Genomic DNA, 20,695 nt, shown 5'->3' with positions numbered 1-20,695 from the left:
CTATTTATGCGAATTGGGGTTTTCAACTCTCACAACGATAAAGTCAAAAAAAAGAGAATGCCTGAGGACGATCGACGAAGAGATGCGAGCAGCGTTATCAACGATTGTTCCAAATTTTGATCGTCTGTGTTCAGTTAAACAGGCTAACATTTCGCATTAAACATCTTTTCATGTTATATTGATTTTAATAATAAATATTAATAAAATATTGTTTTTGGTAAATTTTGGTTCGGAGCGGCCACGCTTATTACGAATAATTTTTAGAAAAAAACTTTAGATATGCCGTAATTACTATAAAAGGAAAATTTTTGGCTTGGTGGCGGCGGAAAAAGATGCATTTTAATTATCAATTGCGTAAAATTAAAATTCACTTCTCGAACCGATTTGGTGACAGTTCGCGGTCATTCTGTCACTGTTATGTGATAAATATCAATAATAATTACACAAACCCGGCTAGACAAACCCTGCTTTGCCAAACAAACCATTCAAAACCTGGGATGTTTTTTTAAATTATGATGACATGCAGCTTTCGTAGTTTAACCTCAAAGTTCGCCGTTATTCGTAATAAACTTAGCCAATCCTATCCAAAATTTACCTTGTTTTTTTTTCTTTGGTGTACCGTTAAAATTTCTTGATTAGTTAGGTGTACCGTGAACATAAAAAGTTTGCGGAACACTGATCTAGGGTCTCAATTCTCTTCATATCATTATGGGGACAGCTAAGGATATCATATTAATCTACTTAAAGGTTGTGTCTTATTCAATCTGATGGCAAAAGAGTTGGGTGCTATAAAACTAGCTAAAGCATCTTAACCGTTTCAGTGCCAATCGTCGATTTTCGTCGATTCGTGTTTTAACGAAGATTGCCGATCGTCGATTTCCGTCGATTGCGTCAGTCGTGTTCTGATTCGCGAATACGTCTGTACGTAAAATTCTCATTTTTTCGAAACGCCTGGATTTCGGGATCCTCCTCCGCGTGATTCTAAACCAATATTCTTTAATAAAACACCGAAAAAATCATCGAAATCCTTGAAAAATCAAAGAATTTATGGGGTTTTAAAAAAATATACAGTTTCATAAAAAATAATGTTTCTTTGGTGGCATTTTACAAGCAACTGCACGAATTTTTTTGGCACTCAAACGGTTAAGATGGTTCATAAAGTCCTAGAGATTTTAGCGAGTAAAATTTAACCTAACTGCGATGAGACCTTATGTATAAAATTCATTAGATTACCCGTCAGATAACAATATAAATTAAGGCGATGCACTACGTCGTGTAATATTTTGAATCGAGCCGCTATCAATAACACACCTTACGTAGATGGCGATAAGCCTTAAATTCCCGCTTAACACCATCCACCTGTTTTGATTTATGCAAGAAAAAAACATGACCAAAAATTGCCTTTTATTTTATTTTGTGTATGTTCAGGCATAAATATTTTAATGTTTTCCCATCATTTTATAAATAACTTAATTTGCCACATTATACAATAAAAACTTAACTAAAAATGGGTTCGTAAGTCGGAGATTTTGAACTTTTCATACATTATTTTTTTTTCTGGGTTTACAAAAATACTTATCTAAAAAATACTCGATTATTTCAAAGGCCAGGATGTATTCTACTCGCAGTAATTAAAAAGCATCTGAAACATTTCTAGGAGACCAAATTTTAAAACAAAAAACACATGATTTTAAATTACTACGTAGTGCATCGCCTTAACGATATAATTATCAATTTCATTAGTTGTGCCAATAACGGTGATCTGTATATTATGAATACCAAAAAATATGCTTCAGATAAATTGACGGTTTTCTTATAGTTTCGCTTGAGTAGAATACAGATAAAGAATATAAATCTAAACTACTAAAAAAAATATTTTTTCAACAGTAAATAGTAGTACAATAGTACATGTATGAACGCGTAAAGGAAACAACTTAAAAAATACATTATTATAGCTAAGATTATCTGTGACAGTTTCACTTGATTAACTTTTTTGCTTTCTTATAAAATTATTTACAAAATAAATAAAAACCAGTTTTGTGCTTGAAATCGAACCTTACTAGACTCCGTTTGTCAAACGATTTTAATGCCTATTACCGACAATATACTCTTAATTGAAGAACATGATAATACTTTTAAAGAACAATAAAAGACATTCCCATAAAAAAATATTATTTTATAACTCCATTATTTCGATCGATAGCTTACTATTGGAGTGCCCATCTAGAAGACAGAAGATCAGTGCATCACGGATCACGGACCATCCCGTCCTACGCATATGATTTTTGCCGAATGTATATACACGAAATTTGCATAGCCGACCCATCGAAATGCGTTTAGCATTTGCCGATAATAAACACGGCCAAATCCCACGCGTGTGGGCCAGCGAGAAATAATAATGGCCAAAGAATTATATTAAACATGTACATCTGAATTTCGAATGTATAAATTCGTGATTATTTATCGAAAGGCGACAGACGTCGATACAGAATATTTTGTTTATGTTGTAACGGACAACCAAGGTTGGCCCATGTCATTTTGGTTAACAAATGAAGCTTTATTTAAAAATTAAAGGTTGTGAATTCGAAGAATAAAAATTAATCACTCTGATGTTTTTATGATTATACTCCATAGATCAAAATTAGCGTACACAATACGTGCTGTGATGATATGATTTGAGATTTTCACGGCAAAAAGTATTATAGTGATTTATTTGTGGGGTATTGGGTATTGCGCCGTGTTGTACTTCCTCCTTGTTTAACCAACGTTTCGGAGCAGGGTTATAGTGTCCATCATCTGCCCTGATGATGGTTACTGTGACGTTGTCCGAAACGTTGGCTTAATAAGGAGGAAGCGTAACACGGCATAATATTCAAAAAATAAATAGCACTATAGCATTCTACAGGGTGTCCGGAAACTCGTAGTACAAGCGGGAAACTGGTGAATCTACATCACATTTGGAGTCGATTTTGTAGTATATTTTTTTTTATTTGAGCTTTCGTTATCGAGTAAATCGAGTTTGAAGTTGATTTTTTTTTTTTTTTTTTTAATCAAATTCTTATAAATTATTACTGAAGATCAAAGTACCCAACTAATTAAAACTATTTGAAAGTAAAACAAATGAAGAAACTCGGATTTGAAGCATTATTTTGAAATCACCCTTCATTTAACCCGGTGTAATCATAAAATATTTCTGCTCTGCAGGGTTAAAACATCTGTTATTCAATCCTAAACACCAGAAAAAACTTTAACCCTAAAATAGCTGAAAAATATATTTTTTTGGTTTTTTTTTTTTTTTTGAAAATGCTCAAATCAAAAAACTTTATGTTTTTTTGGGTTCCCCATGTGGTGTAGATTCTCCAGTTTCCCGCTTGTACTACGAGTTTCCGGACACCGTGTATAATGCGTGATGATATTACGATGAAGAACTTAAAAAATAAAATGATTTACAATTTAATAGGTATCTTATTCATTGTTTATAGTAGATAATATCTTATTGCAAATGCTAGAAGAAGTCGGGGACGCCTAATATCTACTGTAGTGACAAGAATTCTGACATATTTAGCGATAGCCACCTAAACTTTACAACATTTCCGAATCTCTTGTTTTCTCTCGACACAAACTTTATTGACTCTTGTTTTTGTTGTTATTGTACACCGTTATTGGTATTAATTTTCTGATGGTTCTTTATATTATTTTATGTAGACCATCCTGTCTGTTGTGTAAGTTATAAATAAAATAAAATGAAGTCAAAGACTTTTTGTAGACCGTCCTGTTTGTTGTGTAAGTTATGAATAAAATAAAATTAAGTCAAAACCAAATAAGAATGGTAGCAGAAATCGGGGACGCCCGAGGAAGACATGGCACGATTAAAAGAACTAAATACTTGAGTCGTACCATATAAAGAGTCAAAATAAGAAAAGAGTATGTATAAGACTATGTATGAATGTGAATGAGGTAACGAGTGTGTGCCAAGACCGAATTGTTTCGCGGTTCGTCCTCTCTGCCTACCCCCGCGGAAACGGCGTGATGGGTAATTAGTTATTCATTGTTGACAGGATTTTACCTATTGCATGCAAATTTTAATTATAACCAACGCACATTGGATTTTTATAGATCTAAGCTATGCTATGAACAATTGTTTTTTATTGGTTTGCAAAAGCTCAGATTGCAAAACATATTGGCTTATATTCTATGTGTCGACTAACACCGGCTGTGCGTAAAACCAAATAAAAAAAGACAAAAAATCGTTTAGTTTATGTTGTTGACGGCGGTTATGCAATATGTATTCATGCTTTTACTCCACTTTAAAATTTCCTTTTCTTCTTCAAACAATACTTATAACAATCCCCTAAGCCCCCGCATTCCAAATTTCTACCGAATTATAACATATTTCTCTTTAACACTTTTCTAACATCCTAAAAAAAATATTTGTTTTTTCGAAGATAATTCATATACATCTTTAGAGCCGAAACGGTAATTTTATGAAATAACCTCGAATAAAATCGCAACTTATGCTCCGACAGTTATTAAAAACAAACTTTGTTCTCTTATTTAACATGTTATACTAATAAAATACACAGTGCATCTTTAAATGCACCTCAGACAATTGTCGAGATATTTTTGCCTTATTTTAAACGAGTGTTTTATTAACTATCCCGCAGCCAAGTGGGGGAGTAGGTAGTACCCAAAATTACTATCCTCCTTATATTAGCTTAAATACTTGACATATCATTTTAGAACTTTACGTATTTCTGCGCATATACATAAGTTACCATTAATAATTAACTGAATAATTTGGATTTCTATAGTTTAAAAGCCCATAAGACAGAAAAATGCATAGGGTCTTCGGAAGACCCACTTGGTTACAGACGTTTTGTTTGGCATCTTGGCTAGTCAAGAGTCAAACATTTTAACAACTTTCGTTTAATTATTATCGTTTTGTTATATTAGCGTCTAACAGAGAATTGTCTATGGACACACATCGAAAAGTACAGTTGAAGTTCTATCCACAATTTTTTTTATTGATAACAGTGCCAAAACTTAAACCGAACTAAAAAAAATACCTTACAAGTGATCCGTTATTCAAATGGTAGCAAGAAACCAGAGTGATCTGTGAGTTTATAGTGTCCTAACACTTCATGCTGACATTCCAAAACAAACGTCACTCAGCCACAATAACAACACAGATAACGCAGCGAATCCACATAGAGTAATAGAGCCAGTTTCCAACCTTTCCTACTACAAAGAGCACAACAACAAGAAATGTCTGCCGACAAAAACCTTCGAAGCAAAGGACAAATGCCCGCGACAACGAGCTTGGCTACAGATGTATCTTCACAAATTGACATACTTATGGAGAAAATGGAAAAAAAAATGGTAACAAAACTGGAAGCTTTTAAATCGGCAATTATAAAAAAAATTGACGATGAAAACTTAGAGAGTAAACACTCGAGAGATTTCATCAGCCGTCAATATGACGATCTAATTGCTAAAATGGAAACCATCACCAAATTGGTTTCCGAAGTAGAGTCACTAAGGAATACACTCGTCGAAAAGGACAAACAAATAAAGTGTCTGGAAGTCAGATTGGCGGAAGTTGATCAAAGATCACTAGAAGATTCACTGGAGTTTGCCGGCCTCATTCCAAAAAATGACGAGCAGCCCTCTGATGCTATAAAACGGGTGGCTTTAATTGCAGGAGTGGATGTAAAAGGAGAAGATATAGTGGAAGTGAGGAGGATACCTGATAAACGACCGGGAGTCCCCCCAAAAATACATATTAAACTAAACAATAGACAAAAGAGATACCAACTTCTTACAAACAGGAAACTTTTAAGCTCAGCCACCGCGCAGGATCCAGAAAGTCAACGAATCTACATCAGCGAAATTCTCAGTCCTCATTACAAAGACCTTCTATGGAGAACAAAATCAAAGGCGAAAGAAAGGGGATATAATTATGTGTGGTACAAAGATTCAAAAATTATGATTAGAAAAAAAGAAGGAGAAAAAATCATCTACATTAAACACGCTGATGATCTGTTAAAAATGGTTTAGATGCTTCTGGAGAGCTCCAACGTCGGTTAGTTATTGGCCCGATCACCCTTCTTAATCAAACGGTAAGGAGAAACTTTACATTTATTATTTCGAACTACAACAATAATTATCCACTTCGGTAATTCTCTATCTGCAACTAGGGTGAAACTCCCGGTAACTGCCACGGACAGTGGAGCTCCCATAAACATATAAACTATTTTTTTTAATTTTCGTATAATTATTATATCAACATGCCTTTCTCAATGGAATTTTTTGATGAAGAATTACACAACCAAAACCTTTCTTACGCAACTTCAGATACTAATATGTGTAAACGCCTGATTGGAAACTCTGCCAATACAAAAATTATGCACCAAAACATAAGATCTATAAATAAAAACTTTGACGAACTCTTAATTCAACTTCACCACATAGATATTGTTTTCGACATAATCATTCTGACCGAGTGCTGGTTGTCAAACACATATACACCTAAAATCATAAAAAAATACACATCACACAATTCAACTACGTTTGATAATCAGAACGATGGGATTGTTGTTTACACAAAAAATAATCAAAACTTCACAGTAACCGAACTAAAAATTCAGGATGCAAGTTGCACACAAATAGAATACAACAATGATACAGTTATCCTCGCTATATACCGCTCGCCATCGACTCGTAACATCACGCCATTTCTAAACAGTCTTAGTTGCACACTTTCAAATCTTTCCAATACCAAAAATATCATAATAATGGGCGATCTAAATATTAACATACTACCGAGCAACCAACACCACCAAAGCCATGACTATATCAACATGCTAGAATTTCATGGATTAGTGAGTAACGTTAACTCACCAACAAGAACGACAAATGGATCTATATCATGCATTGACCACATTATGGTAAAGTAAAAAAAAAACATCTAAAAGTATCGTCTACAAATCAACTATCACGGACCATTATTCAACTATCTTTGCACTACAAACAACTATCCAAATAAATAAATGTAGCCTGCCTTTAGCATACAATAAAATCAACTTTCAAAATATAATAACCAATTTAAAGAACAAATCATGGCAAGAACTCTTCCAAATTAAACAATCGGAGGACGCAAAGATATACTTTATTAACTATTTGAAAAACGAATTACACCACCATACCCTGACGATGACCAAAAATATAAGTAACAAATTGAAACCCTTGAAACCATGGATTAACCACTCCATTATAAATTGCATTCACAAAAGAAACACGCTACACAAAAAAACCAAAGAAAATCCGTATGACCAACTAACATTCAACTATTATAAAAAATATAGAAACATGTGCTGTAACGTCATCAGAAAAGCAAAAGAAATTTATTACTCAGAAAGAATTAAAGAAAGTAACAATAATCCCAAAAAAATATGGGAAATACTTAGAGAAGCCACAAACTCGCAAACTTCAAAAGAGAAACAGAGCATAAATAAACTTTCTATTGATGGACATATTGTTGAAACCACAAAAAATCCTAAGCTCGTTGCTGATCATGTAAACAATTTTTTTATTAATATCGGTCCAAATCTTGCTTCTCAAATTGCCCAGAGCGGAATCACCCAATCTACCGATACAGTGGTTCAAACAAATAAAATAAACACAAAATTTCTATTCCAAACTGTGTCACAGGAAGACATTCTCAAAACAATTAATTCTCTAAAAAACACTTCTTCTGCTGGACCAGACGAATTTCAACCGATTTCAACCAAAATCCTTAAAACGCTGTCTTCGGAGATTACATTGCCACTAGAATACCTTCTAAACCTAAGTATTACACAGGGCTACTTCCCCTCTAACCTAAAACAAAGTATCGTAATTCCCATCTACAAATCTGGAAACAAGTCAGATATCAATAACTATAGACCAATTACTTTACTGAATAGCTTGTCTAAAGTTTTTGAAAACTTTATTAATACACAACTTTTAAAATTCATCGAGAGCCATAAAATACTTTCAAAAAATCAATATGGTTTTCAAAAAAACAAAAGTACCTCAGATGCCATTGCCAGGGTGACAGACTTCATTGTAAAAAGCCTTGATAAAGGAAATAAATGTATTTCAATCTTTTTAGACCTCTCTAAGGCTTTTGATACAATATCACACTTTAAACTAATTAAAAAACTTGAAAAAATCGGCATCACGGACAAAGAGCTAAACTTCTCTAAAAGCTACCTAAATGGACGCAAACAACACAACAACGTTAAAATACATAATACCCTCAGTAACCAGCGCTCAACTGACTATGGAATTCCACAAGGAAGCGTATTGGGACCAACTCTGTTCTTACTGTATATAAACAACTTTTGCAACCTTGAAATTGAGGGAAGCATTGTTAGCTTTGCCGACGATACTGTCTTACTGTTTGAAGGCAACAATTGGTCAGCTGTATTTAAAAAAACTGAAAAAAATATTAACTTAGTTAAAAAATGGCTAGATATAAACACGCTTACCCTTAACACGAAAAAAACAAAATATATCACTTCAAGCATCAATACTGCAGGCCAACCTAATGATGATTACTCCATTAAAATACATAACTGTACGAATTCCAATGTATGCAATGAGTGCCCCTGTATAGAGCGAACTCCACAGATGAAGTACCTCGGCCTCACCATTGACCCATACCTCAAATGGAATATACATACTCAGATCATTGCGAATAAAATTAGGAAAACAAAACATTTCTTCAGATCCGTAAGGAGCTTCCTTAACTTACAAATTCTAAAAACGATTTATTTTGCATCAACCCAATCTATCATTGAGTATGGTATCATTGCATGGGGAGGGGGTACTTCATCAGCTCTAGATCCTATTGAAAAGGCGCAGAAAACAATTATGAAAATTATTCTCAAACTTCCTCAAACTGCAAACAGTAACTTAATTTTCAACATAATGAGAGTATTTGACGTTCGACAGATCTATGTAAAAACTATCCTCATGCATCTCTTTAAAAACAAACACGTGCTTTACGAAAAAAAAACTAACTTTAGATTTACGCGTAATTCGAACAAAGACATGTTGCAAGTTCCAGCACTTTCTTCCACCTTTGGTCAACGTAGCTTTGGCTACTTTGCCACAAAGATCTTCAACATGCTCCCGGAAAATATTAAAGAGAGTCAAACACGGAAAGAGTTTAAAAAAAATGTTAAAATTTGGATTTATTCAAATGATCGAGCCTACACTGGTGCCCTCACCCAAACGCCTTGTCATTGACAGTTATTGCAGTATGTACGGTGCTAAAACTTACTATATACGTATTGTGTAAATGCAAACAATAATGAAAAGTAACCAAATGCCTTGTCACAGTGAGTTATTATAGTATGTATTGTGTTTAAACTTATTCTATCTGTATCTTCAATATGTAAACAATAATGTAACCTAAAATAATGGATTGCTGTATGGGAACCCATATTAAACATTTACATATTAGCAAACCATAGACAAAATGGAAAAATAATTAACTAAAAATTCTGCCTCAATACAGGTTCGCCTAGTGAGGCAGGTTATGCACAACCTAAAATATAGTATATTATGCCATTTCTATATAACACTCTTACATTCATATATATTTTTTCTTATATTAGAAACTGCCGTATTATTATTGTAACATTCGTATTTACACAGCTCCCTTTCAAACCATCATAAAGAGCCTTAAATCAGGGGAAGAAATGGAAAATCGAAATTAACGAGCACGTGACTAGCGTAATTTGCAGTTTTTACGCCATCAAAGGATACCAAACCTTACGAGAATAATTATTACTTTAATATCATATAATCCGTAACTTAATACTAATTTAATTCGGAGAGAAAGCAGGCAACCGATACGAGCGTTCCTCGTGGTATCTCCTATTACTGAGGAATGTCCGATTATTTTATTAATAAAGCCCACGAGGAATGCGTATCACTTCGGGAGATCCCTTAATCTCAAATGACATGACTCATACATCCATCCATATCCATAGGGATCCCCTAGTTCGGGAAAACAATAAGAATTAATTACACAAATGCGTTTCGGCAGTTTTCTTCCCTTGTACAGGATAGGCTGAAACCTGAAATTCTGGATACCTGATAATATTCTAAATACAAATTGATATAAAAAAAAATATATATATATATATATGTATATATACAAAGAAAGGCATAACATTCCATACTTCTATCAGAGTCTCAAAATTCTTTCAGTGAGAGCAATTATGTGGTACAAAATTATATTTCAGCACCCAATAAATAACCCATTATTATATGAACAGGCTAGAACACAAACGTAATACTCGTTTTAACTTTAATGAAGGACTTATTGTACCTAAGCATACAAATAAATACGGACAAATAACGTTAAACTATATGATTCCCAGTTGTTTTAATATGTTACCTGCTGAAATTAAAAACTGTACCCAAAACAAACGATTGGTGGACTTACTGAAGACTTGGCTTACTGAAATAATTAATTTGTATTAGCTTAAAATGATATATTATTCTAAGGACTTTTAAAATTGTTATTTATGTTTGTCGTAATTTTCTTTTGCTATATTTGTATAAAATTTTTAATATTTTGTTTTATACATATATGTAATTATAAAAATGTAACTGTAAACTTACTATAATAAGATTTATAATGTAAAGAACCCGTTAGAAAACTGCTAAAAAGCAGTTTATCGGGATTTTTTGCCTTATATTTGTAAAGTGTGAAACATATAATAGAAAAAAAATACATGACCAATTGACTTTAAGTTAACCCTTCAAGATAATATTCTAGATATATATAAAAACATGACCAATGACTTTTAGCTAACCCTTCTGGCTGATTTTTCGGTTTTGGGAACAACTCATATGGTCTCACAGAAAACTTTGTGTGTCCCTCATCGTTGTTTGGAGAAATATGATTTAAAGGATGTTAAAAAGAAAAAACACCACGTTTGCCACAAACAAACTAAAATATGTACTTCTATGAAACCAATGTTTCTGACCGCAATTTGAGAAAAAAATATGAAACTTTGTGAATATTAATATTTGGATGATTTGTATAGTGCCGCTTTTTGTGCAAAATCACTTCAATGGCGCTGTACAAAAATATAATACATTTCTACAAATGTTCATGTTTTTATTATTATGTATATATTGTAATACATTTTTGTAATACATCTGTAATATATTTAATTAATACATTAATACATTTGTCTAATAATGTAAGTGTGTTTTTATATATCAGTAATTTTAGTTATATAAACGTAAAGTGAGCCATTTTGAAAACATAAAAAAAAATGTTTACATTAAAAATTGAAATATTTCAAAAAATATATGTTTTTTTTCTAATAATAAAATATAACAACGTTAATAAACACCTTTCAAAAACAGTTTTTAGTATTCGGATACGCTGAGAAATATTCCATTTATTTTTATTGCAAATCGGAAATATTCCAGTCGTCTGACAAAATATGCCAGAGGCTTGAGGGGTTAAAGCATGACACGAAACCGAGACCTAATTATTACAACAATAGAGTATTTAAGTATTTTAACAGGACGTCACACTACTATATCGCATGCGATTGCTACTCAGTTTTCAGATATACAATTTATAATAGCTCCGTTATAAGCGTTTAAAAGAAGAAGAAGAAGATAACTAATGCTGTTTTGAAAGGGAGATAATAAGTTAGAGGGAGCGCGCTAATATTATTAAAAAAACCGATTATAATTAATAGGCGGAATCTGAGTTACGTAGTATTTAAAGAAACACTGAATTTTTTCATACCTATTGCACATTACACAACAGAAAGGTTTTTTTTCAATAAATTTCGGATCAAATTTTGAGATTTTTATTTAATATAATTAATTTTTCAACTCTGCTAAAGAAAAGAGATTATCTTCCAAATCGCATATATTTTTTAAGAGATTAAAAAGGAAGGTATGTTAAATGTCGGTAGAAAATCGGAATGCGAGGTCAAACGCCAATTCTAGGCCCGTTTAAGCTTTTGAACAAATTGTGATCAGCTGAAAAGCACGGCCATGCTGTCCTTAGTGTGATGTAAATATGATTAAGCCTAATAGTACGAATACATTTGCGAATCGAATTTGCGGTTGCTTCGTTACCTTCCCGTAATTCGTGGCTCGCCTCGCGTTTCGGTTCGCAAATGTATACGTACCATTACAAATCACACTATGTAAAACTACCCGTTTCAGAAAATTAGTAATGAAAATTCCAGTTCACCATATAGGTACCTACCTACCTACAGGTTACCAGATATAATACGTTATTAAAAAGATGTCCTACTATACTATAGTACGCCTATATAGCAGATATAATATAGGACAGACTGTAATAATAATAATGGCGGGGAGTATTATAATTTTATTATCCCAAAGCAGGGGGCTGGTCACGGAGTGGCAATAAATTTAATCTATTAACTTTGAGAAGGGTTGATTTCGAAGAAATTTGGTTCAATTTAACGTTTTCGATAAAGGCCATTTATGTAAGTAATGGTAAAATTTGGAAATTAATTAAACCGAACCCAAAAATATCCTTTGATAGAATTATAAATCCTGTAATTTAAATTGAATAGTAAATTTTCAAATACCAACATAATGTCATGCGATAAAAGCATGTTTTTCGTTCTTTCATTTATTACAGGATCATTATTATTAGGATACAAAAAATGATGAAATATAAATATCTTCAGTTTGCGTCCAGAGACGGGGAAGAGAAACAGAGGAAGCTTACAGATGAGATGGACTGACGATTTAAGAATCTTCTGGGCGGACTTTTAAGGAGGTCCACGTTCAAAGTTGAAAGTCAGATGAAAATAAGGAAGGGTAAGATATTATTAATATTTTCTGTCGATATGGAAAATTACGGCAAATAAGTATTCTCTTTTAGATAAACTACCGATATAGGTACATGGCGACCGGAAACAAATTATACAAGCGGAAAACTGGTAAAACTACATTACATTTGCATTCGATTTAGTGAATAATTTTTTTTTGATTTGAGTTTTCGTTTTCGAGTAAATCAAGTCCAAAGTTCGATTTTTTTCGGTTAAATTTGTAAAAACAAGGGTTTCTACCGGCAGTTTATTTTATTTTAAGATGTGTTGGGTAGACCCAGCTTCAAAAGTTAAAAGTGTGCTAAAGTGTAGACCCAGCTTCAAAAGTTTAAAATGTGTTAAAGTGTAGACCCAGCTTCAGAAGTTTAAAATGTGTTAAAGTTCAGACCCGGTTTCAAAAGTTTAAAAAGTGTCAAAGTGTAGACCCGGATTCAAAAGTTAAAAAAAGTGTTAAAGTGTAGACCAGGATTCAAAAGTTTAAGTGTGGAACCGGCATCAACAGTTTAAAAACTGTTAACGTGTAGAACCGGATTCAAAAGATTAAAATGTGTTCAAGTGTAGACCTGGCTTCAATAGTTTAAAATGTGTTAAAGTATAGACCTGGCTTCAAAAGTTTAAAAAGTGTTAAAGTGTAGACCCGGCTTCAAAAGTTTTTAAACTCTTCAGTTGCCGAAAAAAAAAATTAAATTGTCAGATCGAAAAAAAAACTATGTTTTTATGGGTTCTGTATCGGTTTCCTGCTTGTACAACTAGTTTCCTGACACACAATATCACAAATAATGCATGTAAAAGAAAGAGAGGCTAGACAATATATACTATATACCTACTTATCCTTATGCAGATCATTTGAAATAAAATACTGTTGTACAACGTCATTGGACGGTTGGTATATACTCTTATACTTTGGTATTACTTTGCAATTTTCTTAATATTAACCCTCTGTCTGCTGTACACTTACTGATGTTCTTACTTTAAAAAAAAACTTACAAAGGACCACTCAATAGCAGGACTAACTCAAAACTATTAATTTAATTAGCGAAAACTAAAATAACAAAACTAAAGTAATCTTAATTGATTAAAAAAGGAATTTGTATTGTCCGTACGCATAATTAGTTTTAATTAACTAAATCACTGTTATGAACATTAAACAAATTGAAAAATACGTAGCATAATGACGATGAGTGATTACATAATATTAATAATTACATTTAAAACCGAAGAAATAATCTTTATTTCGGAAGAATCGTTTTTGTGGCCACAAACAGAAGAGAACGAATAAATAAACCAACCCTAAACCCTGGTAAACTTATTAGACCCGGTGTATTACGAAAAAGAAAAACCGGAAAAATAATAGAAACCAATTTTCATATATCGGAAGGCTTAATACAAATATGTTGTAATAATATGAAAGCTTATTACGTACGTTTTATTGCGACGGAGGCATGTTCAGCGGAAACCTTTTATGCGATTTCTGTACGAATACAGAAAAAAAGGATTTATTTATTGTATGAGCTACATGAAATTAAGCCAATATCGAGAGAGTTCGGGAAGCTGTGCCTATATGAAGAAAATTGTATTGGTTGAGATCTGAGCTTATTTTTTAGTAGAAAATGATGAGAAATTTAAAAAAAAGGCTTATTATTTGCTGTTAGGCATTTTCTTATGTAAAATGTAAACCGTAAATGTATTTACCAATTTTTTTTTAAATAATAATATTTGACAAGTAAAAAATATTTCACGAATAAATGAAGATTTTATATGACGCTTTTATTTTATATTTTATCGACGCCATCTAGTGAGAAATTTAGCACTAACAAAGCCTTTCCTACAAAAATAAAGTTGTTTGTTTACAGGTGGAAAAAATATAATAAGCAGTAATTGTTGATTGAGGTACTAGTACAGTGGCAGGTTGGAAATAAGCCGACATAGCTCAATGGTTCAGAGTATCTGACCGGACATCAGAAGGTACGGGTTCAATTCCCGTTGGCGGCATTTATTTTTACTCGGGAGATATTTTCAATTTGTATTGATATTTCAGGCGACTAATTATTGTTTATAATTATGACCGGGCGTCCATATTTTATAAAAGTATTTTTATCTTTTTTTCTATCATGCGGAAATACATAATTTATTTGACGTTACGAAGAAAAATAATAATTCTTTCTAGTTTGCCTCAAATATTTTTACTGGATTCCATTAATAAAATCCTAATAATAGCCAAAATGAATAATTCATATTTCGCGCCGCTATCGAAACAATCGGTTCAACTATAAAAAATATTTCTTATTTTTTATTATATGAACGAGATAAAAGTGAAAGTACAGTTTTCTTACAAATTCGCCAAAAAAAACTATTGTGTTTTAGAAATATCAAATTCTCTCAATTTTTTTACGATTGAAGTACAGACGTAGTTAGCGTTTTTGACAACATTTTTCAAGTTTGATATTAAAATTTTATTATTTAGAAATAGTAATGTTTATTTTAAATGCATATACCGGAAAGATAATTTTATCTAGTTTCTAAAAGAGTATTTTTTTTACGGAAATTAAAACAATAAGATGTATAAAGCATTTGAAATACACAGAAAACGTTGCAAACTGAACAAATGTGATGAAAGTACTGAGGGTTTAAGTGCAGTTGTAAGTAAAAACGTTTTTAAATACTTACGGTAATGTAGTAGGCATTTACTGATATTTTTATGATTATCTTTAAACGCCATAAACAAATATTTGCGATATTTCTTTTTGAAAGGGTCTTCTAGATCGGCAATGTTCTCCATATACTCGATGAAGAAAAAAAGGTGCTCATAAAAAGTCGATTTTATTTCCTTTTTAATCAGTCATTGAGACCACAAACCGCAAGTGCATCTAAGACTATATTTAGTGACTTACGACAAAGGCTTATAACTACTGACTTAAAACTAGCGACTTAGATCTAAGACTTATAAATAGTGACTTACGACTAAGGGGGTATTTCACTATGTCGGGCTAAATATCTGACTAGCTATCCGTTGGCTGGATTTAAAGATCAGAATAACTTCGTTATTCAACGGCGACCGTTTCACCATTGTTTCGAACTTCCGGATAGATAACACTCGAAATAGTCTGGCAACATCGCAAAATGTTTGCAGTTACTCAATCTACTGCCACGGCTGTCATGCGTCACAGTCCGCACACCGCGAAGTGTGCATTTTTTTGGTTATGTTATGTTGATTATCAGGTCATTTTAGATAGATTCGTGTCGAATTAATACATTGTTTCTTATTTTGAACACAATCAAATAATTCAGGGTGGATCATACAAGCATTCAAATTCATTCAACAAAATTCGACTTACTTCTCAGCTGTCACACTCGGAATGTTTTGACGCCATCTTTGATTCGAGGAATAGCGCCTAACGTGAAGTTCGAGCACTGATTAGTCAAATCGAACTTTAACCCGAGCGTTAGCGTTATTCAGATATAGTGAAAACGAAAAAATGACTAATCCGCGGATTAGTGCTTGGTCAGAACATAATCAGAGATAGTGAAATACCCCCTTAGACTCATAACTAGCGACTTACATATCTAGAGACAGTGTTCAATGTTTGAATTTTGCTTCTAATTTCTTCCGGTTGAATTGAAAAAAGTTCTTCCTTAAGAATAATATATAAAAGCGTGAATAATATTTTATTGAAAATGAAGTATTTAATTTTGGGCATGGATAAATATATTTAAAACCAATACCTTCTGTTTTCGATAAAAAAAAACTGGTAATTTTTTTTTCTTTTATGATTTGAAGTATTGAGTTTTAAATGTACCTATAGACGTTTAAATGACTGGTTGTGTAAATTGTCATCTCACCCAACCATGCAGCAATGGAAATATTAATAAAGATTTATCTTGTACAGTTAATAACAATAGGTTACTAACAATTTAAATAAAGTAGGGATAAAACTACGAAATTTATTTAAAATATACGTTCTATCCATTTTGCATATTCCGCGTGCTATATCATTTTACGCGACCGGAAATTAATTCCGCTAGTATAGAATTATTATTGCTAAGTGGTGTTGTTGTAAAAGCTGAAATGATGAATGGATGAATTCAATACGTACATAAATCTACCAAACAACGAAACAGTCCGACATACAACACAAACCCACACACGTCGTATTTAATATTATTTCTCTTATTACTGGGACATCGGATGAGTCAACACATTCAGATTACATGAAGCTCACTGTTACCTGAAAGTTCGATTAACCGGGATGCGGGTGTCCTAATGGTAGGTATACATTTGCGAACTGAGCCACGAATCACGAGATCTATGTGAGGATATTGTGTCAGCGCTCTTTATTAGCAGCAGACACATGTCAGCGCTATATTAGCAGCAGACACATACCTGAACGGATGACGAACCTCGTGCTGGCACTGTTGGTGGACGCGGTAGTCTCTCTCGCTGCAGCAGCTGGTGCAGTTCCTTCACCACCTAGGATTCTTACAGCAGAGTCTCCATCTTCTATCTTCATCGAACGTCACAGCGTTGCTGCCAAGGTCTGTTATCTATGTGAGGATATTGTGTCAGCGCTTTATTAGCAGCAGACACATACCTGGATGGATGACGAACCTCGTGTTGGCACTGTTGGTGGACTCTTTCGCTGCAGCAGCTGGTCCAGTTTCTTCACCACCTAGAATTCTTGCTGCAGAGTCTCCATCTTCTATCTTCATGTCACCTGTTCCTGTTCTTCATTTTACTTTACTTAACTTTACTTTATTTTGGTAATATTTATATTTTTTTTAATACCTGCATCAACTGTAAAGCGCCCCTGAGGTGATAACTCACAAAAGCGGCGCTATAAAAATTGTCCAATATTTATTTATTATTTTTATTAAAGGAACGAAACAAACGCAACCGGCTTTTCACGCCATTTGCTTTTGCTTCGTTCCTTTCCCAAATGTAGAGGTCGGGTAAGATACGTATACGTAGCATAATATGAACTTGATACGGAAAACTTTTGAGAGAATGAGCGTTTAATTTGATAAAAAAAACTTACAAATTTATCGGATAAATCAAAATAAATAAGTGAGGATTTTGAAAAAATCTGTAGCAAAGCGGTAAGGCACAGTATATTCTCTGGGCCCAGAAAAAAAACAGGACAGTTTAAGTCTCCGCTTTCCGATTTTTACCGATTAAAAAACATTTTAAGCTTTGAAGTTCCTAAAAAAATTGTTTTAGAAGATAATATCTATACATTTGTAAGCCGAAACGGTAATTAAACCGTCGATGGAAAAAAAAACTCGCAAAGTATGCTCCAAAAATTATTTAAAACACATGTTCAGTTATTTAACATGTTATAGGTTATGAAAAAAATTACAGTGTATCTTTAAATGCAACCCAGGGATTTTTTCTCTATTTTACACGAGTAGTGTTTTATTTAATATTTTCACATTTTTCTTTTAATTATTATCGTTTTTTTTTTTAAATATAAGCGTGCTCCCTCTAACATTCAGATTTACATACCTCCCTTTCAAAGCATCTTCTTCTTCTTTTTTAATGCTGACTACGGAGCCTTAATTTTAATACTAAATATTTTTCCAGAAATCATGATGGAGAAATTTTAAAAACCATTTAATCGTTAAGTTACAATGGGAGGATTTTAGCTTCTATTTTTCCCGTCACATCAAAATGCACGGAATTAAAAACACATTTCACGAGTTATCGAATTTTTAACCGGAATCATTCGTAATGCGGTTATAAACAGGATTGCAGGCCCTTAATGAATTAATTGATAGGTTTCCTAATAAACTTTAAGTAAAATACGAATGTGTTACCACGATGTCGGAACACGTGTTCATAAAAATTCTTTGCATTTCGTCATCATATATTTTGAAGACAAACGCAGTTGCATGAACACGTGTTCCGATATTATTAAAAGTTTATCAGGAAGCGGCCTACAGTCCCGTTTTTAATAAAGCAATACTCATTTTTCACCGCGTGATGTGTATATTTGATACATGAATCATCGCAATTCGTGCGGGCGAAAAATGTCGAAATTCCGACCACCATTTTTTGACGTTCTCCGATTCTAACTCAAAAAGAAAAATGATTCAATAGAGATAAGCTGGGATCCCAACAATTATATTCGTCAATTCGTTCAACAGTGAGTCCAATGTACTTCGTTCACCCACATTCGTTCATTGTGTGCAGATATGTGCCAGTCACGTTAGGGCACTCCCGCCCTGCTGCCTGCTGCCTGGATGCCTGAAGACCTCACCTGTGCCCCGTGCCCTACGACGTACCCTTTACACTGTGCCTTACTGTGCCCTGTGCAGCGAACAAGGCAGTTGGACGAATCAGGGGACGTATTGATCCTGCGTAGGTATTTAGGGCAGACAACACAACACAGGGCGTTATCTACCGCGGGGTGCCTATCTAGACTTCTCTATCTTGGGTCGATAATGCGTGAAAGTGTATACAATCAATGCAGGCTAGTAGAAACCTTTTTAAATATATAAAAAATACAGGGAAAATTGGAGCAACACAAGTGGTTGGAAGCAGTCGCGAAAGCTTCAGGAACGCGCGTCCTATTACAGTGAATCAAACACTAATACTAATATGACATACACACACATGTAACGAGCAAAATAAATGAAATACAACTCCCCTCAGAAAAAAAACAGACTCAAAAGTTGTTGATGTAAATATTTGGCGAATTACCAGGAGAAATAAAATTAGAAGAGAGCATACAAAAAATTAACTTAAATTTGAAAGTGTAATTGATTTATTCTTATTGTGTGTATCTATGAGGCAAGGAGTTTGTACCAGGACCGAGTTGTTCGGCGGTCCGTCCTCTCTTCGTACCCTCCGTACCCGTTCCCTGAGGGGAAACGGCGTGATTGTTAGTTAGTAAAAGGATTGTATTAGGGCGCAGATAACTATGCACCTATTTAAAATACCATAAATAAATATGACCCAGATAATAATAATAATAATACCAATACCCAATAATAATAATACTTGAATGATTTGTATAGCGCTGTTTTTTGAAAATGTACAAATATATTACATATTTACACAATGATCTAAAATTAATCGCCTTCATTGGAAAGGCTGATATTCGTACAGATAATGGAAGTGGATTTTTTATTATGAACATCGCACAAGAGTCAGTTGGGTTCGAAAATTATTATTAGGATACGTTGTGAGGCTGAAGGGGTGGGGGAGGAGGAGACGCGGATGATGAAGGTTGGGAAGGGTGATTGATAGCAAGTTATTACAAGTACTGGAGAAGTTAACGAGTTCTTATAACAACCTTGATATTGCATTATTTCTAAGTGAGGCATATAATCACGAAGAAAGTAGACTCAATGCAGTAGAAACGACATCCCTGAGGCATATGCGTGTAAAGTCATGTACAACCGAATTGCAAATCAGGAAATCCGAAAATAATCCGGGATTATTTAAGCGTAATAAAACAGATACAATCTAATCTTATAAGATATAAAAAGTTTAAACTTTTCACAGTTCGCGACATTGTAAATGATTAATATGTAAATGTATGTAAATTACACAGTTATTGATAATTTCAGGTTTAGTGACTCAGGTAAGTTTCTTCTTTCACAAGGATACGAAAGTATCCAATACTTGACGATTTAAGTATCTTGGCGGCGACTCCCGCATCTGCGTAAAAGCTTTTTGTAAACTCGTCAGCGACGCCAGTCTCCCGCGACCACCGCAGCCAGTCGAAGTCGTTACCACTCAAGTCATCGATACTTTAAATATGGCAGAGCAATTCATAAATATGATAGTGAAGCAA

The sequence above is a fragment of the Hesperophylax consimilis genome, chromosome 12, assembly GCF_061612785.1.
Source record: "Hesperophylax consimilis isolate HC1 chromosome 12, BYU_Hcon_1.0, whole genome shotgun sequence".
Classification (NCBI taxonomy): domain Eukaryota; kingdom Metazoa; phylum Arthropoda; class Insecta; order Trichoptera; family Limnephilidae; genus Hesperophylax; species Hesperophylax consimilis.
Note: the sequence above shows the minus strand (reverse complement) of the source record.